Source organism: Falco naumanni, chromosome 1 (genome assembly GCF_017639655.2).
Source record: "Falco naumanni isolate bFalNau1 chromosome 1, bFalNau1.pat, whole genome shotgun sequence".
In the NCBI taxonomy this organism is placed as follows: Eukaryota; Metazoa; Chordata; class Aves; order Falconiformes; family Falconidae; genus Falco; species Falco naumanni.
Genome location: NC_054054.1, coordinates 103125319 through 103152428, shown reverse-complemented (window position 1 = coordinate 103152428; position 27110 = coordinate 103125319). Strand labels below are relative to the sequence as shown.

General features: G+C 43.3%; 1 long non-coding RNA gene across 1 annotated transcript in view; it reads left to right on the top strand.

Annotated features, from left to right (window-relative positions):
- Positions 1–27110, top strand: part of LOC121096830 — a 94859-nt gene that overhangs the window by 30748 nt on the left and 37001 nt on the right. Inside the window, exons 5-8 of the long non-coding RNA XR_005830697.1 lie at positions 15286–15407; positions 15516–15703; positions 16973–17226; positions 17770–17944. This is a non-coding gene — a long non-coding RNA (uncharacterized LOC121096830). The remainder of the gene's footprint in view (positions 1–15285; positions 15408–15515; positions 15704–16972; positions 17227–17769; positions 17945–27110) is intronic.

Sequence of the window (27110 nt, the reverse complement as noted above, 5' to 3'; positions counted from 1 at the left end):
TCCTGTAACTCTGTAGGACTTTAAACAGATCTCTGTGGTGGTAAGAAACCCCATCTAACAGTTTTGGTGGTCAAGTTGCACTAAGACAAGATATCCAGATAGAGTCTGTATCTTTTGCTCGCCTGGCTGATATGCTGAAGACATGTAAGCCTACTTGAATTCTGAAAAACAAAGACAACTGGAGAGCAATTGCACAGAACAGATTTCAAGTCTGCTGCTTCTGTTTCAGGTCTGAAAAGAAGAGCTTATGTGCCTGAAAGCTTGTGTAAATTTTCCAGGAATAAGAATTGGTTCAGTCTAGGATATGGCCTCTGTATATGAGTCCCAGCTTAACTTTTCTGGATATATTTCTTGCTTTCCTGTTGTGGCACCCTTGAGAGAGGTACTCCGGATGCTCTGAATGCCTGTGGTGCAGGAGAAGGCGTTTCTGAGGGACAGTGTGACTTGGACCAGTGGATAGCAGCATCGCGCTTGCTACAAGTCACCTCGGCAGCCCGGGATGGATAAACAAGCGCTGAGGGTACCTGAGTGCCCGCTGGCCTCACAGCCCGTGCAGCGGTGGTGGCAGCCTTTGGGGAGCGGTACAGGTTACATTACACTGCAATTGCCATTTCTCATAGCGCTTTTACTTCTGCGTGCACATTTTATTTGGTCCAAACACTTTGCAAGCAAAGGCTGAAAAATGCAACTATTCATTATACAGAAAGGGAGGTCCTTTCCTCAGTTAATGTATGTGCATTTGTTGTACGGAAAAAGGTTAAATGGTAACAAGAAAGATCGGGCAGGAGTCCAGCACTTTATAGCCTCACTGGGACAGTGCCCGAGTTCTGTATTAACAGTTTATCAAAATTCCTTGTTCTTGAGGCCACAATATGAGTAATAATAGCAGCATAAAGGAGGATGGTGAGTAGCAGAAATGGAGGTCAGCACTGCGCATTACGATCATGTTAACACTGAGTTCATTATTGTTGTGTGGCCAAGACCTGAACAACTCTGATTGTTGTTCAGTTTGTGATCCACACCTGTAAAGTGTTTTGTGGCTCTGTGAATTAAAAAGGGTTGTATTAGAGATAGGAGTTGTGCATATAATATTCTAAGTCTTTTGTCCCCATTGAAAATCACAGACCAAAAGCAAGCCATGTCTCACCAGCTGCCAAGGTTCAGTAGTGAGGTGCCGTGGAGAACAACACTGCATATAGCAATCAGTGCAGCAGAAGCCTTAAAAAGGCGTAAAATCATGAAGAGAGGTTTGCTCCTTCATGCAATCTCTGGTTCAGAACTGGTTATGCTTTTGTTTCCCTCTTCAGTAATCATCAGCAATAAAACTGAAGAAACGAAGATTTCAGTGAAATTGTGCCACCAATTGGAAGGCAGTGGGTTTGCTTTTGTTTTGTCAAATTTCTCCAAATGGGGCTTTAACTTTGAAAAAATATTAAGTCAAACTTAGGGCTGAACTGCTGTGGGTTGCATTTTGTGTTACCATACAGGTCAGAGAGAACCTGGTTACATTCTTGCATTATTTCACTTTTTTTACAGAATGCACAGCTGACGATGGTTCTCCCTTTGCGTAATCTTTCCAATTAGTTGGGGTTTTTTTAAAACTGACACATACATTCTCCTGTCTCCAGTTTCTTCAAAGAACAACAGTGCAGGGGGTTCAGGAAGGACATCTCAGTGTTGATTCTTTTTCCAAAGGAAAAAAATATCTTTCCAGGATCTGAGTGCTGAAAGTGACAAAGGGCCGTTTGGATGGCAGTAAGACATTGCCATCAAGCTGCAATGCTGTCACTGCCTGTGAGCAGGGTAAACCAGGGCTGCTCTTGAGAATTCCCGATGCTAATCTAGGACATTGTCGTACTTAGCCCAGTGTGCTGTAGGTTCCCGAGTGTCTGTAATTGGTGGGAACACAGAGGTCTGTTGTCTGCATGTCTGCGATGTTTGGGGTTTGCCAGCTGGCTTATTCTTTTATGTTTGTGTGTTGTGCCTGCTTGCAACTTGGCATGATGTTTTTGGGGGTTGCGTTTTGGTGGTGGGTTTTTTTTTGTTGTTGTTGCTTGCAAGGCAGATATATTTTCTTTTCCTTGTAAGCTATGGAAAAACCTAAAGCTTCTTAAAAAAAATTTTTTTTAAGCAATTCGGCTTTTTGAAAGTGCATAATTGAAGAGCTCTGAAATAATTGGCTTATTATAGTGCACCCGTAAAAACGAATTTGCATCTCATTTATGAACTATTAGATTCCCTATTACATGAGACTGATTGTTCTTAATGTGACTTGCATGTAATTTAGCATTCTTTACTCAAACACTTTGCAGCTAAACACTGGGGGAGGGAAGTTCATTCCAAAATCGTGGCACCAAAACTTAGATTACGGAGCATCCACAACTGGATCCTGCACAGCGTGCTCTCAGTACGCTCTGTCTCTGTAAGCCCATCCCAGTCCCATACTGTGGTGCAGAAGCCCAAGATGACCCGACTGATTTTTCCCTTCCCTCTTCACCACTGTTAAGGCCTGGTCACGCTGCAGTGAGAAGTGTGATTGCTAAAGACAAACCTGAGCTGCAAGGACTCAAGTCATTTCCCAGTGCCGTGGACATACTTCTGCAACCCGTGCTGCAGCCTTCACTGTGGTCATCACCCAGGCTCGTTACCCCACGGTGACAGGAACGTGCCGCCTGCTGCCAACATGCTGCCAAGTGCAGCACCAGCGTGGTGCTCAGGTCACCTCTGGAGTCCCCACTTTAAGGACTGTTGGGCAGCTCATCCCCAGAGCTCGGCACTGCTGCCCGTGTCCCTCTGTTGCTGGTCGCGGGGAAAGCGGTGGCTATGCTGAGCTGACCCCTCGCACAGAGAGCTAGAGGTGCTGCACGTATCTGCAATGAAGTTACGCTGGTGGTCAAAGCCTTTGTGTGGGCATGTGTGTGAGGATTGCTGAGCAAATGCTTTCCAGCTGCTGGGCCGGGCAATCTGTGTGTATCAAAGTGTCGGAAATGCCCATCTGTGCTGTGCCGAAAGGTGCTTCGTCACACCAGCAACAGGACGCTAACGCAATGAGGAGTCGTTACCTCCCGTGTGCTCTGTCAGCATTTCCTGTGTGTAAGCATTAGTTTAGGTGATTATAAAGCCCAGCCTAGATATCTGTGACTCCTTTTTGAGTCAAAGGAGGGGCAGAGATGACAAGAATAAAAATACAGCAAAATGCAGGGTCACCTTGTGGAATGAGGGAGGATTCTGGGGGGGTGGTTGTAGAAATTATGTCGTGGTTGAAGGGAAGGTGGCAAGCAGGCCCCTTGCATGAAATTCTACATAATTACTGAACTGTAATTTCAGAATATTTTATTTGCTGTAGGTAGCAAATGGCAAAAGAAATTATATACCTAAGTGCTATGTAATAAATACGAAAACTGCCATGGTCTTCGTAAGAGGCTAATGTTAGTCCCTCCTTGGACACAGCCAGTTAAGAAAATATTGATACAAACTGCTCAGCAGGAGCAAGTGGAGCAAGCCCTGGGGTCCTAGGTTTGAATGTCAGTAGTTCCAAAAAATATATAGATACTCCTGTGTGCAGTTTTGCCAGAAAGCCTGCAGAGAATTCAGTTTTTTATCGACTCTTGTTTAGCTGGTGGAACATGTGGTTTAATCCAGTGCATGATCCTATTGTTTCTTTCAGGGCAGCAGGTATGCAGTACACTGGGTGAGGTAAGGGGAAGGAATTCTGCATCAAAGCATCATAAAGGGACCTCATGCTCCTTCAGACAAAATAAAATATGTATAATTCTGTTAACTTCAGCAGAGTAACTGAGAAATGTTGACAGCAGTTACATCAGAACAGTGCTGAAATACTCTGTATTTTGTTTGCCTTTCTTCTTAATTGTAAATCCCCTCTGAATTTCTGTTCGGCAGTGTGGTATATACAGCCAGAATTACGCGATACAGCAACAGCCAGGGAAGCAGAAATTATCCCTGCAGTCCTCTAATCGCTCTCTTACACCAGTGTATAGCGGATTAAACTTGGGTTCAGATATGTGGATGTACTGCATCTTTAAGATGTTTTTTGTAGGGAGATTAATCACGTTCTGTATTAGAGCAGATTAGAAGGGTGTCAGTGCCGATCCTGGGTGTTTCTGGGCTGTCCCATGCTGTTGGGGGAGCAATGACCAGTCCGAGCCCAACCTCCCTTTGGGGCTGAGGCTGGTGCAGCAGGGCGCACTGCAGGGCGAGGGGCTCTGCAGGCAGTAGCCCCTTACAGCTCTTACATTAACATCCTTCTTCCACTTCTTCCCTTTAACTGTATGGCAGACTTTGTTACTGTGTTGTTTAGGGGTGGTTTTCCACCTCAGAACCCGTGAAAGGTTGTAATAAGGATTCAGAGTTCAGGGGTTAAGCAGAATTGATCTGTTAGCTTTTCCAAGAGAGGCACTCTGCTGCCCTGGCCTTTGAAGGATAAATGTCTTGTTCAGACAAATCCACGTTGCTTTTCAGAGGGGCTGGCTTTGCTGCACAGCCGCTGCCCGGGAGCGTGATGCTGCGGAGGTGGCTCTGTAGGGCAGGGAACAACAAGCTTCTGTTGTCTTTTGAGGGGATGGTGGAAACACGCATTTTCAAAGCAGCTAGTTGTTTTGTAAATGTCTGGTTTTTAGTTCACAAATAAACAAGTTTGCAGTCTGTTTCCATTGCAGAAGGTGAATTCTAGACACAAGTTCAAAGATTCCTTTCAGCTTTCACTAGTTGGCAATCAAAAGCACCCATCAGCCTGGATCAAGCATTTTCGTTATCTGCTTCGGCTTAAACTCGTAGTTGTGAGTAAAGGAAAAGTCTGTATGGAGTTGAGGCTCTAAGATCTATTCCTTCTCTCCCCCTTCTTTCTTGTAATGCCTGTTTTCTGAGGAGAGCTTCCTTTCTCCCACCACAGTTAAAGGTTACGTTGCTGGCGTTTTTTTTCACAGAAAACTCGTTACAGTTGTGCCTCACCATACTAAGCTGCAGGTGCCTGGGGGTTAACTGCTCTGGCTTGTACACCAGTACACATCGAGGCACCTTCTGTCTCAACACTTGCTTGAAATGGAGGGAGGAACGAGGTGGGAAAATGTTTGTCCTCATGCAACAGAGGTGCAGAGAAACCGTGTGGCCTCGCCGGTGTCACACGGGAAGCCTGTGGGGAGCCAGGAACTGAATCTCCTGGAATCCCGTGTAGCTCTTGCCTCCTGGAAGCAGCATTGCTACTTGTTTGCAAATACTGCTGTTTGTTTTCTAAAACATATATTTAAAGGACACACTACGCTTACTAATAAATGAAATTAAAAGGGCAAAAGCTGGAGAGAGACAGTAGAGGGAAATTCCTATACCTGTTATCGTGTTCATTACTCACCACTGTTTGTGTTTTTTCATTGCTACAGATCACCACACAGACATAATGCTAATTATCTGTGCAGGAGGTCGTTTTTGCATGCTAAAGGAAAACACTGGTATGTCTTGCTAATTTGATTTTAATATCTGTGCCATGCTATTGTTTGGCCTAGAAATTAGATTGCTTTTTATTAATATAATTGGCTAATTAAAACATCTTCTGTAGGAGATGGGGAAGATACCCACAGTCCTTATGTGACTTGGGACATAATAAAGTAAACATGAGTCAGTTCTTAATCCAACAAGAGCTCGTTTAGAGCACAAAGAAAGGAGTATCCTCAATAAGATTTTCCTAACAAGTCTTTGAGGTCCAGTAATTTAGGGTCCAGTCCTTCACCTTTGAAGTGGAGATAGAAACACTGGAACTTAGAAGACCCAGCCCTGTAGGACTTCTGTGGCAATACCTAAAAGGTAATTAACTGTGATCAATTCCATATATTTGCAGTATTTTATATATTTAGTCATTATATGTTCCCTGCCTGGGGCTAGGTGTGAAGATGTAAAGCAACAGAAAAGAGTAAAGTTGCACCAAAACATACCCCCTCTGTCCCAGCAACTAAAACATACCTGGTTTTGCAACCTGAACAGACAGCCTGGATATTTTCTTCCTTCCCTGCTACTGCTTGTTACTTGGGCTGGGTCCCTGGCAGGGAAATCGCGCTGGGCAGAGCCACCGCTTTCCTCTCACCCTCTGTTCAGGAGATGAGTAGACAGGAAGGGACGAGCATTACCTCTGCCCTAACAGTGAAGGTGGAGCAGTGCGGTAAGTAACTTCCAATAAACAGATCGTTCTTGCCTCAGCTCCCAGCTTCAACAGCCACAGCCTCCTTTCCCCAGGATTGGATTCCACCTTAATACATTATCCTTCAGACAGGACTCAAGGAAAAATCCAATCCTAGACAATCTATCTTTGAGCCTGGAAAGAGTCTGAGAGACTTATGCTAATCATATTTAATTTGTATATGCAAATGATTATAACTAAATGTAGGCTTCCCTTAGTATCTTCAATTAAAAGCTCTGGATGTACTCCAAAGTTACAAATTCCTTCACTAAGCCAGTAGGGAATGATAATGAATTATTGCTAATATAGCCATAAAGCTTTTATTTGCATAAGTAATATGAAGCTAATGTGTGGATAAAATTAAACTTTAAAATGAAAAATTATTAAAACAAAACTGTTAATGAATTTGGACACATTACTGAGCAGGTATATTTGGCAGCTGGCTAGAACAGATAACTCTAATAGAAGTCTAGTTGAATCAAAATCAATATTGAACATTACATAACACTTTGAAGATAGTTTAGCAAGTTATATGTGCTCATCTTCTCGGTTCTGATGTGCTTCATCATTGTTAGCTTTCACAATCACAACTGAAACAAAAGAAGGTGTCATAATGCAGGCAGGAGAACAAAATCCCAAAATTTGAGTATTTCATTCTCTTTTTTACTGTTACAATTAGATTGGCTTGAGAGAAGATGCCCTGGATTCTCACTAGTATGGAAGAAAAATTGAAGATTGAAAGTCACATTATAAGTAGATGACAGACTTACATGCTGCTTATACCAGCAGTGTTACTGTTGTTACCATATTAAGATTGTTATTACTAAGGCTGGACTTTTTTCTTCTTGAAATGTTTTGCTAATCATCTTTCACTCTTCTTCATATTGCAGAAGTCTTTCTTTAATCCCTTGTGGATACTTTCAGCTGCAACAGTTCAGGGGAGTTACTCCAGACTGAAATAATCTTAAAACCAAAACAGTATTAGGCAAAGGAACTTACTCCCAAATAGTGAATTTTACCTCTGTAAGCAAGCTGTAGGAAGATACAGGGTGCAGTGTTGTGATCCAGTTTTTTCTTTCTTCCACTGCCACACGTGAAACAGGATCTAAGCAACATCTCTGTTGGCATGTGGCGTTGTATACTTTTTATGGTGACTTCCTGACAGAAATGCAGAGTAATTGCTGCAGTTGCCTTTCTTAAATGTGTACATCAGACTTGCCTCCATTTCACTCCTGTACAAGACACACGCTGCTGCCTTTTACACACATCACTCATTTACACAGGCGTAGCTTTACTCCTGATTTACACCCAGCTGCTCCAGTGCAGAAAGGTTCAGTTGCAGTTACATGGCAGTTGCCCTTTTTCTATAAAGCAACGTACACAAAACTGTATAAAGCAACACCTGGATGTTTTATCAAGATATCCCAAGCCCACTCGCTTCTGGGGCTAGACATGGACTGCATTGTGAGTGCCTGCCTCTTCTGCCACCAAGATGCCATTGAGACAAGATGGAGTCGTTGAATGTTTGGACTAGCAGAGAAAGGAGCATTTTCAGGGTTACAGGTTTCATTATCGTGACTGAGAAATGAATTCATTTTCTCTTTTGTGCAGGGGGATTCTGTACTTCACCTTTTTGTAGAGGCCAAAACTCTGACACCTGAAAAGATGAAAGCTGTCAGCTCTCAGCTGGTGTTTCATCCCTTGTGGAAAGGCCTGTGTTGACTTTAACTATCTAAGAATTTTTTCATATCTGTGTTCTTTCAGACTAAGTGATTCAGAAATAACCTAGTGAAGCTGTTGCATTTCTGTGGGGCTTGCATACCTGACCTACATACACAGCTTTGAAAATTCCAGTTCCTGGGAAATAAAATTCAGTGTTGCTTTATGATGCAAAAAAATACATTAGGTTTTCCTTTATTTTTTCTCTATATTCTATATGAATAGTTTTGGTGACAGAAATTAGGAGATATTTCCCTTGGTGTTTCATTTCAGTTACTTGTACTGCAGCATGAAATTAATTCCCTCTCTGTACCAAGAACAGACTTTGAAGCTAAAACCAAGCTAGATCTGGACAGCATGGTAAGTCAGACTGGCTAGCTCCTCATTTATAGTTTGACTCTGACATGTGTGATAACCTTTCTGCTGTGGGATACTGCCATATTTTGTGTCCAAAGAAGAGATTGCTACCTGGAATACCAAGTGTTATCTACTTGCAGATGTTTTTTCCATTTTTGCATGTGTATGTATTATGTTTAGCATTTTTACCTGATTTTATGCATGTAACATGCCAAACTTAGAAGTTAGGCTTTTTCTTACTCAGAATGTAATTGTGTCCTAACTCAGAGATTATGGGGAAAAGCACTAAAAAGCTGGCTGTGTTTGTTGTAAGTATGCTGTCCCCTGGAAGACTAGATGCAAACTTAGCCTTTGCACCCCAGAGGAGACTGCAGAGTTTGCAGGGGGATTATTAATTTCGAGGAGAGCGGTACCCAGTTTCCCCACCTACCTGGAGTAGCAGCTCAAAGGTTTGCAGTGTAGGCATGTGTCTGTGGCGCAGCTCCGTGCCCCTCTCTGGTGCCAGGGCAGCAGGGCCGAGCTGATACTGGCTTGGCAAGTGAGCTAAGTCCTTGGTGTGGGGGGAGAGGAGGTGACCGAGGCTGCTGATGCTGCCTCTCGCTCTGGGACCCAGCCCTGAGCTGGCATAAGGGGTGCACAGGGACCTTCCCAGCCAGCGTACCCCGTGAGCTCCCTGGGAAGTCCTACATGTCTTATCAGCCTGTTGTAGGCTCTTAATGCAATCAGGTCATGAACGCCATGCACCCTGAATTAACAGCTTGCTTAATTTTGGAATGCTTGCTTCAAAACTAAGTAAACAATTTGTTCTGTTCCTTGGAGACTGTGTGAATAAACAGGGAGCAATGGGAATAACAGGGAGCAATGGGAGTAAGCCCCAAGTTTGTTGGACAGGAGGCATTTCTAACGCCTTCACTGAAATGCACCAGTGCTTGCTTTCGCCAGAGGGAAATTTGGTGTTCGGAGGATAAGTCCTAAACAAAGAGGAAGATGCAGGCCACATTTTTTAGATCTCTGATTCAGCAACAGCCGAGTGGATTTAAATTGTGCTGTTGATAAACAGATAAAGCACAAACTGTGTCTCTGCTGATAACTTGAATGTCAAATTTCAGCCTGGTGCAATTGGAACTGCTGACTTATTAAATCTTGGAAATTGGGCTTGATAATGGAAATAGCAACTCAGTGAACCTTAATTACAGTTGCAGCGCTGGCCATGGCCTACCTTTTCACACACAAGAAGAATTCAATATGAGGTGGTGAGCATGGTAGAAACAATTTGTCATGAATGATATTAGTTGTGAATGTGGGCTTTCTTCACGCTGGCCACCTGTCTTAGTTGACCTGAGAAAAGTTATTGGACTCAGTGGGGGCAGTGTCAGCACTAGGAAAGTGAAATAGAAACTATGATTCACCTTTTTTTGTACCATTTTAAGAGTCGGGCTCAATAGCTTGGTGGAAACGTGCCTGTTGCACTGCTTTGTTATGAAGAAGCTTGGGAAGATTTGGCAAAGTGGTGCTAAAAACATGAAGTCACACATGAATGTTCAGATGTGAGTTTCCTGAGTTCTCCTTTCATTCGCTACTGTGCCTCAGTTTTAGAAGAATTGGAATACTGAAATGGGTGTCATCATTTTAAATGCTTGGAAGACAAGGCCAATGTTTTATCAGTTTATGTTTGTCTCAGATGTTCTTTATATCCAAGGGTGTGCTTGAAACTCTGGATTATAGGCATAAAAAGATGGATAGAATTGTAATGCTTTGCTGTAAAAGGGAGGACTAAGATTTGGGGAGTACGATGAAAGCCCGAGCATTTTTCTTCTGTGTAGTTCTTCAAAGTAGTAAGTGGCAAAATCAAAAGAGATGGCAAGGATATGTTTTGTATTACTATACGTAAGCAAACAGATTGTTTACTTTTTCTCCTCTTTTAAATATGTAGCTGCTACAATTTCATTATATCTCTTGGAATGGTTTCAGATATCAATTTAGTTTGCAAAACTGGGTTGATTGAATAATAGGTATATCACAATTTCAAATCAATTAGCAATATTGCTTGCCAGAGGAGCTTGTGGTTTACTTGAATGTCAATAATACAAATGTATAAGCCATGAATAACTTTGGACTATTTAACATTATTACATTTCTCTGTAACAGGGACAGTTCTGCTGATCCTAGCTGGCAGGAGCTGCTAGAGATGGGGCAGGCTCATTTATGACCAGATGTAAAGTAGCTGTCAGGGTCCTTTTTGAGGTAGCTTGTCTCTTGGTGTTTGTGTGAGTGATTCCGTCCCATCAGCTGCTTCCAAACTGTGTATTTTTCCTCCTCTGTATGGCTCAGCACTTGCTGATGGGAGGAGGACAGATGTAGGGTCCTTGCTTTTGGCTTCAGCAAGCTGCCTTCGGTGCATGCTCATTGCTGCTTTATTTTTCCTCTTTTTTTTTTTTTTTTTTTGTATTTGTTATTAACTTGGTGTGCTATTTTCTGCATCAAGAAGTATGAGATACAGATAGACAAGTACTTTTTGTTTATTTTGCTAGCTGTAACTAACTGTTCTGGGCAGAACGGTTTCTTGTAACCTGGTTTGTCTCTCATAATTATGTATTTCATACAAATTCTTCCGAGGGAATAAAATTGTCCCTGAGAATCTAATTTTCTAGAGAAGGGGATTGAATCAGGTGATATATGTGGGTTTTAAAAACCCTGGTGAAGTAAGTGTTATCAGCATCCTTCCTAGAACACTGTTGATTTTTATCATTTAATCTGTTATTAATTCAAAACATTCCTTAATCTGCAGTACGTTGCCCCATTGGGTCCCCTGACACAAAAGCACTTGCTTAAACCTGTTTCTGTTTGATGAAGCAACACTTTGTAGCTAACTCTCACGGAAATCAGTTGAAAAATGTGTACAAAAGGTGTTGCCATTTTGCCGAGGCTGAGTGTGCTTTGGCAGTGTGTTTTGTCTTCCTAATTAATCATAATTTTCAACACAATAGGTCAGTAACAGGGACCCACGTAAGGAAGGGCTGAATGCTCAACAGGGCTCCGTGCGGTTCATGCCCTGTGTGACGGGCCATGCCCTATGGCCGCGTTGCAGGGTGCGTGGCAGCTGCCTCGGGGGGGGGGGTTGAGGCAGAGCCTCCTGCCTCCGTAACAGCAACGAGTGCTGAGGCCGAGGTACGTGGTGGTGCCTGAGAACATCTGCAAACAGAGAGGTAAATACTGCCTTTTTCCCCTCCGGTGGGATCTGACATAGATTGGGGTGTACGAATTGGGGCTACTGGGGGCTGACTGGGGGTGGCACACGGGGGGCAGCCCTCCCGCTGCTGCCCTCCCCCCACTGCTGGAACAGCACAGCAGGTTCAGTGAGCCCGGGAGCAATTTCAGGATTTTTTTGCATTGTGTATTTGCAGTTTGATTTCAGTGGCAGCTGCTGAGGTTGTAGGAGTGCAGATTTTTAAGGTAAGTTTTTCTAACCCCTTTAAGGAACCACCTCCTCTCAGCTCTCTAACAGCAGTAGGAGCAGCACTGAAAAATACAGGTAATTCATCGCCGGTCGAAATCTGTTCAGTGCTACACTTTGCTTCAAGACCCTGAGCCTTGAAACAGGTCTTGCAGACGGGCGCCTGGGGTGCTCTGCGGGTGTCCCTGGGTTCCTGGTGCTGAGGTGCTCGCTGCTCGGCTCCACCAGCCCCCCCGGGCTGCCAGCAGTTGTGGCCGGCTGGAAGTGGGGCTTGAATTGCACCAGATTGTACTGTGTCCTACAGTCGCAGCTGCACGCTTGTGGGTGGATAAGCAAGCTGCACGGTGGCAGCTTTTGTAGTTCTATGCATGTCTGGATGCTGAGATGCACCCAGAGCCTCCTACAAAGACATCCGCAGTTAGAGCAGATCCAGCAGGCTGTGCCATGGTTTGAGTCCTCAGGACACAGACCAAGAGCAGAGGGGCTGAGCTAAGTCTCGTTTCCTACCCGTTGTTGTGTTCATTTTGTTCAGGGCTTTAATAACAGCGTGGGGTGACCCACACTGAACGCCCTTTGAACGACCTTCAGCCCCAGGCTGGAACTGAGAGCAGCGTTCATGTTTATTACAGAACTGGGGTGGTGGGTAGCTGGGGCTGCCCCTCACCGGGTTTGGCCTTGGCATTTCCAGCAGCCTCTTATCCCACTGAGCTGCCGTTGGCGAGGGCAGCCTGGGTCACCGTACAGGTTTTTGTGCTGGGATTTTGTTGGGTTTTTTTTATTATTATTATTTCTGGTTTGTTTTGTTGCTTTTATTTGCTTCTGTTGGCATTGATCTCTGGAAGACAGTAAAAATATTTATTCAGCCTAGGCAGGGTGACAGATATCTCTTGTATGAAGAACTATTTGATGAGCTGTTAGTTTTGAGTGCCTTTCCTATTCATTGAACTAATTAGCTCTACAAATCTTGCTGTCAACCAGTCATATAGCCACTTATTTATTTTCCCATGTGCAGAATTGTTACTTTGCTGCATATACACAGAGCTATAAAATCAAATGCACCAAAAATTGTCTCTTAGTTGGATATAAATGGAAACAAAATACGCTTGGAATTATTATTACATGTGCCATTAATTTTTATTTGAACTGTCTTATAAAAATGCCAGGCTGCTTTCATTGTTTTTCACTGTTGCACTCATGTAGATGTAGGAAAGTTGTTGGGTTTTTTTCATTTCTGTTAAAGTTGTTTTACTGTCTTCAGTGGGAGAGTATGAAAACGACTATGTCTAAGTCAGGGGAGAATGTAGATATTTTTATTATTTCATTAATGCTTGACTTACAATGAGTACCTGGAATCTCCTGCTGTCATCGATTGCTACGTCTCTTCAAAGTTATTGCTTGGTTTTAACCTCCGCTTGTGCTTTCTCTCCTTCTGCAAGCTTTGCATTGTGGGTTTGGCAGCTCTTTTAACATCATAGTAAGTGGAGTTAAGTATTTAATGCAATTAAAGCATTTCAAGCTCATGAAAATACAGCCTGCAAGACTGGCCTGAGTTGTGTTTAGTCACAGTGAGTCTGGTTGTTTCTGGCAGTGACAGTGCAGGGGGCATTCTCACAAAAGACATCTAGAAACTGTACTTTGTGGGAGAGAAAAAGAACTATGTGGTTCCTGGCACAAACGCCTCTTGTGATTCGATTGCTGTGGCATTTCTGATTTGGGACAGTATCATGCAGCCCTGGAGACTCAGCAGTATTCGTCAGGAACCAGTGCTGCTCTTACAGAACTATGAAGCGGGGCCTGGGGTGTATGTGATCGCCCTGTGAAGTACAGCCAGATGTTTCAGAGCTGCACAGTTGCCTACAAAAGTTGCCAGTAATCCCTGGAAGTTGTGCAATGTGATGGCCAACTGGAACGGTACTGCCTATTGGGAATGGATTTTCCATTTTGTAACCTGATGTCTTCAAAGTCATCACAGCCAAGATTCCTCTTCAACATAGGCCGCATCCTCTGCTCCTGAGCACAGAGTTCATGGAGAGTTTTGCCAGTTGCAAAGCTCTGCCATCTGTGGTCTGGGTTGTAATGGGCCACATGGCATTCATTTCTTCTCTGAAATAAGGAAGATTTATTTATTTTATTTTTTAATGTTGGTGTCTCCCCATGTTCCTCCTGCCCCCAGTACAAAAATCTTAAGTATGCTTCATTTTGGAACCGGTGTCATGGAGTTGTGTAGGATCTACTACAAGCACAATTTAAACGGTGTTTGAAAGAAAGCAAGCATTTACATTTTGTTTCTTCCCACCAAAGAAAGCCCAGTTCAAATGAAGCGTAGACCAACAGAGTGTGTGCAGCCCAAAGGCAACGAGTGATGAGAGCACTGCTGTAAAATGGAAAACTGCTAAATAGAACTGCTGTAATTAGCTTCAGAGTGTTTTTACTTGACTATTAGAAATGTGTGTCCAGTTTTCATGTGTGAACTTCAGAAAGGATGTTGACAAATTGGAAAGGATTTGGGAAAGGGTTACAGGAAAGATTTGAAAATCATGCTATCTAAAGAGAGACTTAGACCCTTAATCTCTTTATCTTGTTTGAACAGAAGAATAAAAGATTACTTGAGGAAGAGATCTGTGATAATAACGACTCTTTAAGCTGAAGTTAGCACTAGAGCATCCTTGGGCAGCCACAGCTAGACACAGTTAAGCTGTGCGGTTTTGGCTGTGGGTGTAACTGAACACTTGAGCAGCTTCAGGGAGTTGGGCATTGGCTGCTACTGAAATCTGAAGTCAAGGCTCGAATCGCCAAAGCTGTGGGTTGGATGAAGTTGCAAAGCAAGTGCTTTGGTTTGTGTTACGTGAGTCAGATAATCATAGTGATGGGATGGCGAAAACAATGTACCTGATTTTCAGGTGAAATTTGACAAGTTTGAGGATGTAGCGTGACTGCCTCTGATTTCTGTGGAAGGTAGTCCTCAAGGTGGGTGGTGGTAACACAAGACTTGGTAAGCTCAAAATTGCGAGGAAGACTTCAGGCCTGTAGGTTTGGTTTGGTCCATTCTCTGTTGATTTTCTTGATGCATTATTAAATGTTGAGGTGATGTTACAGGGACTAAGAGAAACATAATATCTTCTCTAAAGTGAGTAATACCTATCTTTGGGGATAAAGAAGTCTACAGGTGGTGGGAATACATTTAAACCAGCATAGACCCTTGACTTAGAACTCTTCAGCGTCAAGGTCAGCTGAGAGCTCTGATGAAGTGGGGCTACATTGTGGAAATTCTGCTGCAGCCTGTGTATATGTACTTTTGATTGGGGGTGTGTGGGGGGTGGGCAGGAAGAGGCTTCAAAACATTGGCAATGAGAGGCTTCAAGTTTCATATTTCATCGTTTGGCAGGTACTGATTTATCCCGGACAAATGCTCCTTTCTCTCTGTGCCGTTTTTGTTACCATAACGCATCCTTTGCTTTCCATCTCTTCTTGAACTTCCCACCCATCAACCAGACCTCATCCTAAACTGGCTTTCTGCGCAGTGTGCTTTCATTTGGGGAATTCTGTAACATTTCCTTCTGTCATTGTGCAGGGATACACACAAGAACCTGAAGCTTCTTGCCAGTTGTGACTGAAACCAGACAGACTTGACTTCTGCTGGAGCAAACAGGAACAGGACTCGAGCTGTAACATCCAGGCTGTGCTCACCTTGAGGTCAGAGACGTTTAGAACTAGGCTGTAACTTGGCCCCACATCAGATTGTTCACAGCAGCCCTGAAAGAGTACATCTGTCGATATTAACGAACTGACCTTACTCTTCAGGAATCTCCCTTTGGTGCCACAGCCCGTCTTGGTCATCGTGAGAGCGCGGTACGTTATTTCGATTTGCTTTCTTTAAGCATCTTGTCCACACCATTGTTTCACCTGAAGCTTTCCTTGAAGGAAAACACTGTCACGGTACCAAGCTCATCACAACTTCTGGAGAGGAGAATAATAAGCAGCTCATTGAGGTAAATGGAAAGATTTTGCTTGAGCTACGTGGGCTGATCAGAGAGGTTAATCAGAAAGGCATTTAGTCATATGCCTGAGGAATAGAAATTGGCTTTAACGGGAAATACATACTACATTAGAATAAATTACAAGGTAATGTGATTTGGTACAGTGGTGTTTATAACAGTTGAAACTGTAGTGGTCTTTTAATCCATGATGCCTGTTCATTTATTTTAATAGTGAGTTTACAGAACCTACAGTAAAGCAGACTATAAAAGATATAACTTCTTAAAATTGAGCTTTAAATCTGAAACATTTCTCTGTACCCAGTTAAAGGGAAGCATGGCATTATGCTAAAAACATGCATCCTTACAGACTGTTCCTCAGGGTGGCCAATCTCCGTGGTGTCATTTTTCAGATGTGTTTGATTATAAGTCATGCTTGTACCTCAAATTATAGGAAATAGAGTGTTCAGTTTTATGCTTATAAGAGATTTGGAATTTTAATTCAACTTACAGCACATGTAATATTTTCTTTAGTCGTAACACGTCGTTGTCAACTCTGTAGAGTGTATTTCAGCACAATTTTGGAACATTTCTTTGCTAGTAAGCACTTCTGTCTTGGCAACACTAGAAATGCTTTTCCATATCAGCAACAGTGCATGAATGTTGAAAACTCTCACTAGAGAATTGTGCTGTGTGTTGAGAGAGATTCTAACTTGAAAAAGCAAATGTGTAACTGGTAATTGCATTTAGAAAGGTACTATAGTAAAATTAAGAATTAGTCATCTTTGATGCAGAGTTTAAATCTTGTACGCAGAATTTTTCACATCCCACAATTTCCAAATGAAAGTACACACTAGAAGAAATGATGACAGAACAAAACCCTTTGTGACCTTTGAATCTGTGTCTGTTTCTACATCCTGTAGCCAGGATGCTGTTAGGGAAGATGTAGTTTCTAAAACGGCTTAGCTGCTTGTAGGTACATGTGGCAGCACACAGGTGAGGTGTCTATATGCAGAAGCACCGTTGCAACTGCTCCATGGGGGGCGTCCAGAGTTAGCCCTGAACTGCAAAAGTTTCAAGAACTGTCAGAGGGATCGGAGAGGAGTATTTGCCTAGAAAACAACAAATTACGTTCCATTTGTAACAGTGCATTTACATTTCTGTTGTATTCTTATACTAATTTGCAGCATCTCTGCATTGCCTCCAGGACTAGAGTTCTTCCTATTTCAGCAACATGTGAGCCAGCGTTTGAAAACTGATGTGTTTTTGTTTTTTTTTTTCCAGACAGATTGTCAGAGATCTGCAAGCGTTCCTGTTGTGGGATATAAATACAGTCACAAATTGAATCAACGTTTTATTCTGCTTATCAGAAAAAACTTCTACTGAGGAAAGCGGAGGCCATTTTTAATGTTTATATTCATCATTTAGCATTTAGAAGCTATAATAAAATTTGGAGAAGCAACCGATGTTCTCAGTGAAACATCAGTGCAAATCTCCCTGGAACTTTATTGCCATGCTGGTTAACTGTGCAGGAGGAGGTGGGCAAAACCTCTGGGAGGGCTACATTGAGCACTGTATTTAACAGGAGAGGGTGAAAAAAAGCCTAGTAAAGTTTTTAGTAATCTTGGCTTGAAGGGTAATTTTCTTGTCAACTATATAATTAATGCGCCATACATTACAGTAGCCCATTGTTATTCCAGAATACCGGGATACATTTCAAACTGAATAGCTATTTAACAAAACACTTGGCAGATTTATTACCCTTAGGTGGTTCTGTCAGTCAGCATTTTCACATGTTTAGCCTGAAGTAGGCAGAATCAATTTTGGTATCTATTTTGTGAAATGCCGAGCTGTTTAAATTAAACCACGCACACATATGCACAACCCTCCGGAAAATCAGGGCTTGTATTGGATCTGCATCTATTAGCAATGAGACAAGAATTACCCTTGCAAGCTCCTTGGTTTTTTCCCTCCACACTCAAGGCATCATCTGCCACTTCCAATATCTACGAAAGGGGTATTTTGTGGTGTTTTTCAGATAATGTCTTGAACGTTGTGTTTGTCTTTTCATTACTTTACAGAACACTTACTTGGCAGCTTCAGAAACTAAGGTTCAGCAATAACTGGGTATGTAATGGAAATCCTTAAACAAGGAGACATCATGTTGGATTTGCAGTTGCCTGATCTGCGAAAGAATTCAAGCTGCGATTGAATACTGGAGGGATATGATGGGTGTAGAATGTTTTTCAAAAAAAGGTTGGTTTTAAGTTTCTTGTTACAAATGATCAGGAGTTCAAGGATGGATATACATGATTTTCATTTTTCAATAGGAGGAGATAGAGGTTGCAGGTGGAAGATGTGTATAGTCCAGAAAAAATATGGTAGGTGAGAAAAAGGAAATGTCTATTCCAAGTTTGAAGCAGCGAAATATCACATAATCATGTTCTCACAGTTCCACTGTTGAGACAGCCTAATTTTCCACTCTTTTTAAATACTCTGTGAAGTATTCTTGAAAATTGTTTTGCTTTAAATGAAAAAGAAATACGTTTATTGTATCCAATTTTTCCTCACGGCTAAATTTTTGTCATATTTATTCTTTTGCTACTATGCTTTCCAACTTTTTTCTTTTTCTTCTTTTTTTTTTTTAGTCTTGAATTTATGAACTGCCAGAGCTGTAATTTCTTTCCTGTTTCACAATAGGTATCTTTGCTAGAGGCTAAAAAGTCAGCAAAGAATAAAGCCAGGATTGGGGTGGGTAGTCATATTTCCCACACCTGACCTTAATTGATCTTCTATTAACAGGATTAAAGGGAGGGAGTTATAATTAAAAATATCAGCAATACTTCCTTCCTCAAGTATGCAAATCTTCTAAAAATGCTTGGTTTTCACTTACGACTTCAAAAAAAAAAAAAAGAGAAAAGCAATGTTCGTTGCATGGCATAGCCTAGAGAGGAGGAAAAGCATTTGAAATAAAGAGATTCTAGATGAAAAACTTCAGTGAGCTTAAAAAAAAAAGATCCCACGAGCAGGGCACCTAGGTACTGCACCTGCTGAACTGCCTGTAAGATCAAATCCACACGTCGGAGAGACCAAGGTGCATTAAGTAGGCCAGGTTTGTCACTGGGAGATTGTTCCGATGTCAGTCACGGTCACCCCTAACCCCAGCTGGTGGCAGTCCGGGATGGTGGTTACACTCACTCGTGCATTAAGCTGGCACAGGAGTCCACTGTGATCTGACATCCTAGGCCTTCCCACAGGGAGAGGCTTCTCAGATATGGCTAATTTAGATAGCTTTAATTAAAGACCAGCACATACGTATGCATATGAAGCAGTAACTGGTGAACAGCTACTTTGGGCATTGGTGAGGTGGTAGGAAGGAGGGTCCGGGAGCTGTTCCCCTCTCCCCATGGTGCAGGCGATGCAGCTCACCCTCTAAGTTCCCTTCTTGTAGCTGAAGGCTGCGGCTGCCCCAGCACCGTGAGCAGAGAGCACTGTGTCTGGTGGCACCACAGGCCAAGATCACATCAGCTGGTTTGCAGCGATAGGAGACGGGGAGGTCTGGGGATCAGCGGGAGCTCAGGGTGTTAGCTTCTTCTAATTGATGTCAGACCTTGCTGTGCTGGTGCTGGTGTTAACAAAGGTTCCCTTGGAAATAATGATAATAATTCCCCAGAAAACAATGGTTCACTCTCAGGTTACATGGAGCAGTTGTGTTCAACATGTAGCAAGCCCAGCCAACCAGCAGCGCTGCCTGTGAAGTACCTGAGCTGGCCCTTTGTTACAGACAGGATGCTCTCCACCTAGTTAGGCTGTTCCTCACCTTAACGGGTGATTTTTTTTGCTATGGTTTTCAAAGCAGCTTTGGGTGTTGATGCGCTGTACGGAGATGTTGGGGAACGGTGTTCTCCCAGTGCTCCCGGGCGCACGCGCAATGCAAATCTCACTGTGGGTTTGCTATTGCGCAGCTGATGCACAGCATCATGCAAAGGCAGCACCACCACCCAGCTGCTGCGGCGCTGCAGGGAGCTTGAGGTTCACCTGGCAGGGCTGCCACGTGCTGCCCGAACCCCCTGCTGCAGCCCCAGGGCCCCCACCTCACCTCTGCTACCAGCGTCCCGGAGCCTGATCCGCAGCACTGCGGTGTGCAGGGGGAGGTCTGTCCGTGCAGAACTGGGATGAAACAGTCAGCATGGGTTTTGCATCCCACCTGTGATTTAAGCATGTCTTAAAAATCGTGGTTTTAAAAAAAAGATCTTGAAGGTGACAGTGGGAGGTTTATTCTCTTCAGCTCTTTGATTGTACTTGTTTGTGTGCGTTGTGTCAACTCCTCAGCCTTCTGCTGGCAGTTGGCTTTACGGCTGCATGCCGGGCACATGTGAAAGTGCTTTGCAGTCCAGAACTGTGATGCTGACAGCTGAGCTAGTAAGTCACAGATTGGTTTTATTTTGTAAATTTTTAAGAAAGCATCCATCCTTGCTAACCTTGAGTAAGCTGAAGTTTGTTATTTTGCTTGCTGTTTGGTCTTTTTCCCTCCTGCTGATTTTTGGTGAAACCAAATAATCTCAGGAAAATAACAGTGTTTACACTTTATCTGACCTTTTTATGAAGTCCATTTTAATTTCTGGTAAAAATAGGAATAAACAGAATGTAGAATTCCCAGTCTGGTGGTTAAAGACCTTTTCCTACCTCATCTGACTTTGAGAGAGGGAGAATAGGTGTCTCTTGATATTCTGGTTTTTTAAAAAAACTTCTAAAGAAATGTTTTTTTTTCCCCCCTAGTAAGTGGTTTCTAGAGTCTCTACTGCTCTCCTGGCTGAGTTGTATTTGCAGCCTTGCGCACTATAGGTTGCACCCACTAGAATTTAGTTACAATGTACAACAGTTGGATAAATTAGAGCGCTGGCTTAAGAGTTCTTGCAGATGGAGGTGATTTCATGGGAGGAATCCCTCCCTGGAGTGAATTGACTTGATTGGAATTACCTTAGAAATTACTTGACCTGCAGTGCTGACACTGCAGAAAATGTGTGTGTGAGGACCGGCTGAGAGCTGGAAGTGAGTGAGCTTTCCCCAGAAGTGCCCCCACAGCTCCCAGCAAGGAGAGGAGTACGGCCTTCCTGAGCCAGAAGCTAGATCTGCACCATTACTTTTTATAGCAATTTATTCTCCACGACGTGTGTCCAATCCCTCTTTGAGTCTGTTTTCTTTAAACTCACAGCATCTTGTGGGAATGATTTCAAAAATTTGAATTGTTCTGCCAGAAAATGTCACTGGTGTCCCAGAGCTCTTGTATATGAAATAGAAGTTTTCCTTCCTTGTTCACTTTTTTTGTGCCATTTGTAGTTTCATAGGCTTCTCATGTAGCAGATTCTCTCTTCAGTCCCTGAGTGTGTCTTTTGGCAAAACTAACCTAAATGAGGCAAACCTGTAAGTGTTCCCTCCAGCCTGGCATGAATACGCAGTTTGGGTCCAGTGTGCTGGATGCTTCTGGAGAGGTTTTCAAAGTCTTGGGCCTAATTTGTCTTCTAAGGATGCCCAACCGTCCTTTGAAAACTTCACTCTTGCACTCCTTCTGCCCCAACGCTTACTGTTTGGTTTGGTTTGGTGCTCACCTGCGGAATGGCTGTTGTCTGCTGGTCTGACACTCGGCGTTGCCCAAGGGGTTTTCTAGCCCCTCACAGCTGGTTGTGGTTTGGCATGTTCTTACCAAAGCATACGGTCAGTCCCAACGATTTCACAGGTGGAATTTCAGCCGTACCATTAGGTAAACTGTTCTGGTGCTTAATTATCCCCCAAGTGTCTGCCTTATTTTCTGTTCCAGTGTGCCTACTTTCTGCTCCCAGGCATTGGACCACACTAGAATTTTTGCCTCCGAGATGAAAACACACTATTCCTCGAGGGTCTCTCCCTACATGACGTGTTGTAGCCATTGATCAAGTGACCTCTTAGTGCTCTTTTTTTCAAAGCTAATTAGACTGAGCTTCCTTCAGGGTATGCCGCACTTCAGTGCAGTGCCAGTGCAGACACCTGGGCAGGGCTGATGCACCTCGGCGGTGGGGTGGTTCTGCCTCCTGTTCAGTGGGTGCTGCTGCCCCGTTCCTTGTTGCCCCCACCGTAACAGCAGGCAGTGCTCCCGGGAGGGCAGCAGGAAGAAACAAGTGCTTGTCCAACATAGTTTCCACTTTGATGAAACGTTAAGCCCTGATGCTGGACTGTGAAGGAACAGCTGAAGCTGAGCTGCATGTTACCTTCTGCCACCTCTCTTTAGGGAGCGGTAAATCCGGGGGGCCTGGAGGGCTGGTGGCTGGCCAGCCACACGCAGGCAGGTTTGCCAGAACCCTGAAGTAGCCTGCGAGTAATGCCACTAAAGCAGCCGTATTGACCCTACGAGCTTTGGTGTTGTGTCATACTCCCTTGTGGGGCAATGTGGACCTCTCTGTAAATGCATCACAAGGTGGAGGCTCTGCAGACTTCACAGAGTTCTTGCAGCCTTTTCACTCGTTCTGGTGTGTCAGCAGCCCCGTTCGGGTGCAGACATAAGGACTGGAGGCAGCACTGCAGCGCCACGCATACCGACAGTACTGTCCAACAGTACAAGGCCACGAGCAGACTGTTTAAAGTAGACTCTGTTTTGAGCAGGGTATTGGCCAAGAGATCTCCAGAGCTCCTTGCCACCTTGAAATTATTCTGTGATACCACTAATTTACAAGATTATAGATCTACAGGAAAACCAGTGCAGTGTCCTGGAAATTTTTTCAATGGGGAAAAAAAATTGATATTTTGTATCTATTTTGATTTACACCCATATTTTCATTACGTGCTGCTGGAATTCTGTAATTATAATGTAGACCTGTTCTGTTGCACTTTTTCCTGAGTGGAAAGGTTTCCTAGAGGCTTTTCAAAAAGGCAACAAAGGTATGGTAGTGTTTGCCAGTCGTCTTTTAAAAAGAATAGATATATTGATCTAAATCTGTTCAGCTTTACCCATGAGAAACGAACCCACTTTGTGTTTATTCAGTTGGCATTGCATAAGTGGATGAGCATTAAGCTTGTTTTCCAGACTGAAGAAAACTCACACCGAGAACTAAGATGGCAAATTTATTTTGACATTGCAATGTATGTGAATGTGAACTAGAAAGAACTTCCATTGCTTTTAGTAAGCAGGATAAATCCTTTTACTTATATTTTATTTTATATGCTTCCACTTGCTCCATACCTCAAGGCATCCATGAGCCGTCCTAAAGTATAAAATGACAGCTAGAAGTAAGGAAATAAAATATCAGCCCCACATTTGCTCTCTGATTATTCCCATGCAGGTGTTGGAATTAAGTCTTCTCTGTTCCTTGAAGAAGATCTCTTTCTTATTCCACAAACACTCTTTGCTGTAGCATTGTCTGAGCTATTTTCATAATTCATAATTATCTTGGTTCTTAAAAATTTAGACATACATTTAAAAGCATGATCCAATCTTGCCTGATTGCCACCACATTGTGTTTGAAGTAATTACCATTCATTTGGCTTTTGAGGCTGTTGAATGAATTTTCCACATGAGATTCCTTAATTTGTACATATTTTATTGCTATAAAATAGGTATTGGCAAGCTGCCTAAACTGTAGTGAAGGCCTTTAATTCCTATCCCTATGTTATGAAACAAATTAAGTGCAAATGAGGAGGCATAAGATAGACTCCTTAAAACGTATTTTGTTGACATTTCAAAATTATCCTTACACAGGTGCAAATGCACAGGTAAAATTAAGGTAGCTTAGTTCTGCACTGAAGAGCCAAAAATGGTTAGTTTTCATACAAGAAAGATAATCTTCCTTTATAGTATAAAAGCTCTCTCTTTCTATCCTTGAGCTATTATCCCCATGAGAAAATGTACTCTGCTTGAAGAGGTTATTAGTGCCTTTGTGCTGGCTTCCTGCATACTAAGGAAAACCTCCAAGAATATTAATCCCCCCTCTTCTGCACATCTATTCTCTAACGGCTGCACAGGCCTGCCCTGCTGGCTGGGTTTTAGCGGCACCGAGGTGCCCAACTGGTTTCAAACAGCCACGATTAGGGGGAGGTGAGCCGCCTGCCCTGTCACCCACCCTGCCAGGGACACGGTGAACAGTCTCGGGGGCTTCCTTGAATACGCGGCTCCTTTCCCCCTGTGTTAAATTGACACTGTGCACCCTGCGTGTCTTTATGAAGAGTCTGCTGCTCGATTTGAGTGTGTCTCAGTAGAGGGCACATGGTGTAACCCTCTCAAAGCATGCCAGGTTTCATAGCTGTGTTTTGCTAAACAACATCACAACAAGATTTTGGGAGAAAATCTAATGGTAACAAAGAAAAGGGGAAGAAAGTTCACTGCTTTTGCTTTAAAAGATTTACAAAGGTTCATTTGCTTGAAAGAATTGCTGGAAAGTTGACAGATTTCCCTGTTTCCCTATCGGGGCACTTCAGGTATGGCCTTTAAGGAAAAAAAAAAACCAAAATAACAATTCTTGGCATGTGCCCTTGTATAGCCTAATTGGTACAAAATTCTGCCCAGCCCCAAGCAAAAAAAAATCCCTAGTGATCCAGCATCTCAGGTTTATCGTAATCACAAAGCTTTCATAAATTAAACAGCGAGACTGTGCAGGTTTGGATCTTATTAATGAGCACTTGTTGACAATCAGCTATTCCATGTGAAATCAAGCCTGGCTTCGTGCTTCTACTGGGAAAGTACAGGAGCTCCCAAAATGCAGAGCTCGTTAAGAAACCTGGCTAATGGTGTTCGTCTGAAGGAAGAGGTTTACAAATTGAGGCATGTACCACGCAGGAACACCAGGGCTTCCACAGAGGGAATTTTAGGTATTGGTGTAAATGCGAAGTAAGCCTCGTGGTTGTGTTGGGATGAGTGGTTGGGATGCTGGCTGTGAAACGGGTTGGCTTGCTCTGGGACACTCACGCTGCTCTGAGGCCCCACTGAGGTCAGTGCAATAAGGGCAAGTGCTTAAATTAAAGGCTTTGGTGAAATTAAGGACCAGATTTGCAACTTCAAACATAAGAAATACATCCAGAATAAGAAACATGCCTGACACTGGACATCACAGGGAGCAGCACATCTTCCTTCCCTCCACCCCTGTTCAGTGTAACCCAGCTGCTAAAGAAACTTCTATCTTAGCCATGCTGAACCTTGCTTTACCTGCTTAAAACTCTCATGCCCTGGCCTTCCGAGCTCATTTTCACTGTGTGGAGTCTCTGCTGGCCTGGGAGGAGCATCATGGATGCGTTTGGCGTATTCTGGCCCTTTCAGTGCTGAATCAGTCTATCTGTTCATTGATGACAAATTTAAGAACAGGGCTTCATGGGCTGTTACACAGAGGAGGCTCCAGGATGCAGTTTCTGCCAGGGAAGATGTTTCGGTGCTAGCTCTTTCTGTATCGTTCCAAGAAGCCTGCAATTCCTGTGCTTGCAGACAGCAGATACCAGCACCCTGAAAACAACAGGAGGGAAGATGACCTGCGTTTTGCGTGAGATTTTGCTTTTGTTCCTCAGGTAACAGCAGGCTGAACTTGGAAGCTGGTGCCTCTCTATCAGCTCCAGCCCCAGCACAAGCTGCACAGTGGCTGGTTCCTGGGTTGCTGCACTGGGCTGTCATATGCACAGACGTGCACTGAGCCATGCACCTTCCTGTACCTACATACCGGAATAAATCAAAAGACGGGGTCATGGAGTGTAGAAGGAAACACCGCCATTGGGTTGTTAAGCTAATTGTAATACTCTTAGGACCCTCGTTCCCTGTGATCTCTTCATCTGGGAATATTCATAACCCCTTTGATGATTCTTTACAGAGACAGAATCCCAGCGAGGACAAATGCTCTGTTTTATTATGGTAGTACATAACTTAATTTTGAGGCAGATCACAGATCTGTGTCTGACATTTCTACCTTTCAACTGTTGCAAGTTTTTCAGCAAACAGTGAAGGAAAGGGAAAAAGACAAAGCCACCATGTTAAATGTTAATGTGCTTTTCTTCTCCCTCTGGAGGTAGATCTCAATAAAATGTATAACAGTTTTAAATCTTGTTTCAATACATTTTTATGTGAAAATATATGAAGTACAGTCTGAAAGGACGAAAGAAAATTCTCATTTGTCCTTTAGGCAAAGCTTTTTAAGTGTTCATACATAAAATATGATTGAGAATACCAGTGACATTTCAACTAGAGACAAAAACAAGGTTAAAAATCTTCTGGATTACCCTAAAAGTAGAAGTTTCATTCCTAGGTTCTTTGTGAAAACCTTATAAACAAAGAGGAATATACCATTGGTGTTTCAGGTACAGTTTTGGGATTTCCTGCCTCTCTGGAGATGGTTTTGCTCTGTGTGAGAAGCGCCTCTAGACATTGCTGCTGTCTAGATTTGGCCAGTCATGAAATTGTGAAGTGCGGAAGCGAGTAATACTTTGATTTCTGCTTTTTCCTGGGTGGAAGAGGAAGAATCCGCTTGTGTTTCACCCTGTCTGCATATAGGGGCTTGCATTCTAGCTCACACCATTTCTGACTCGGCTGTGGCTGCAATGCTTCAAGTTGGCTGTAGCCTGCAGCAGAAGCCAAGGGGAAAGTTCAGATGAGTTGATTTATCAGAGAATCTCAACAAAAATGTTTCTTTGTATTTATCTGTTACTTGCTTTGCCTTGACCGATCCAGCTGTGTGAGCGACTGAGCCCCTGGAGCTGCTAACACAGGAGACACATGGGAGCAAAGGGGATGAAAATACGGGAATCCCTTCAGGCATTGCAAAATACCTTGGCTTTGAGTCTGTCTTTTCTCTCTGCACAGATCTGCATGGTCCCCCGTGGGGTAAAACCACCCCACCTTGGGGCAGTGCTGGTTAGCAGCGTGAAGAAGTCTTATGTGCGCACTCTTCAACACTGATACTGGCACAGTGCGTTTGTAGTGAGACTTGCTGTGTTCGAGAACCCAGTTTAATGACTTTGCAGGCGTTGGGGGAATTTGCAGGAGCACCTGTAGCTATCCGCCAAACCAGCTCTCCAGAGGACGAGACCTTAACCCAGCAGTGCAGGCCACAGCTTGCTGACGGGTTGGACAAAGTAACAACTTGCTGCATGAAGAAACCCCTCTTTTAAAGTCTCCCCTGACTTGACATTCCTACATGGTTAACATCATACATGCCCAGGCTTCTTATTTAAATTTTATTTTGAACAACTTTTATCCTCTTGTCAGCAAGGTATCATCATTTCTGCTCTAAGGCAGTAGCTGTTTATTTTGATGTTTATCTTTTTTTTTCTTTTTTTATTATTTGCAATCCAGACTGACCTTTTTACTACATAACCACTTGAAAAAAGAGATGTCCTGCTCACATAAGGAGTGCCTCAAGAGAAGGGCAGTCCTGCATAATTTCCTGTCCTCTCACAGAAAGCCTTTATATTGGAAAAC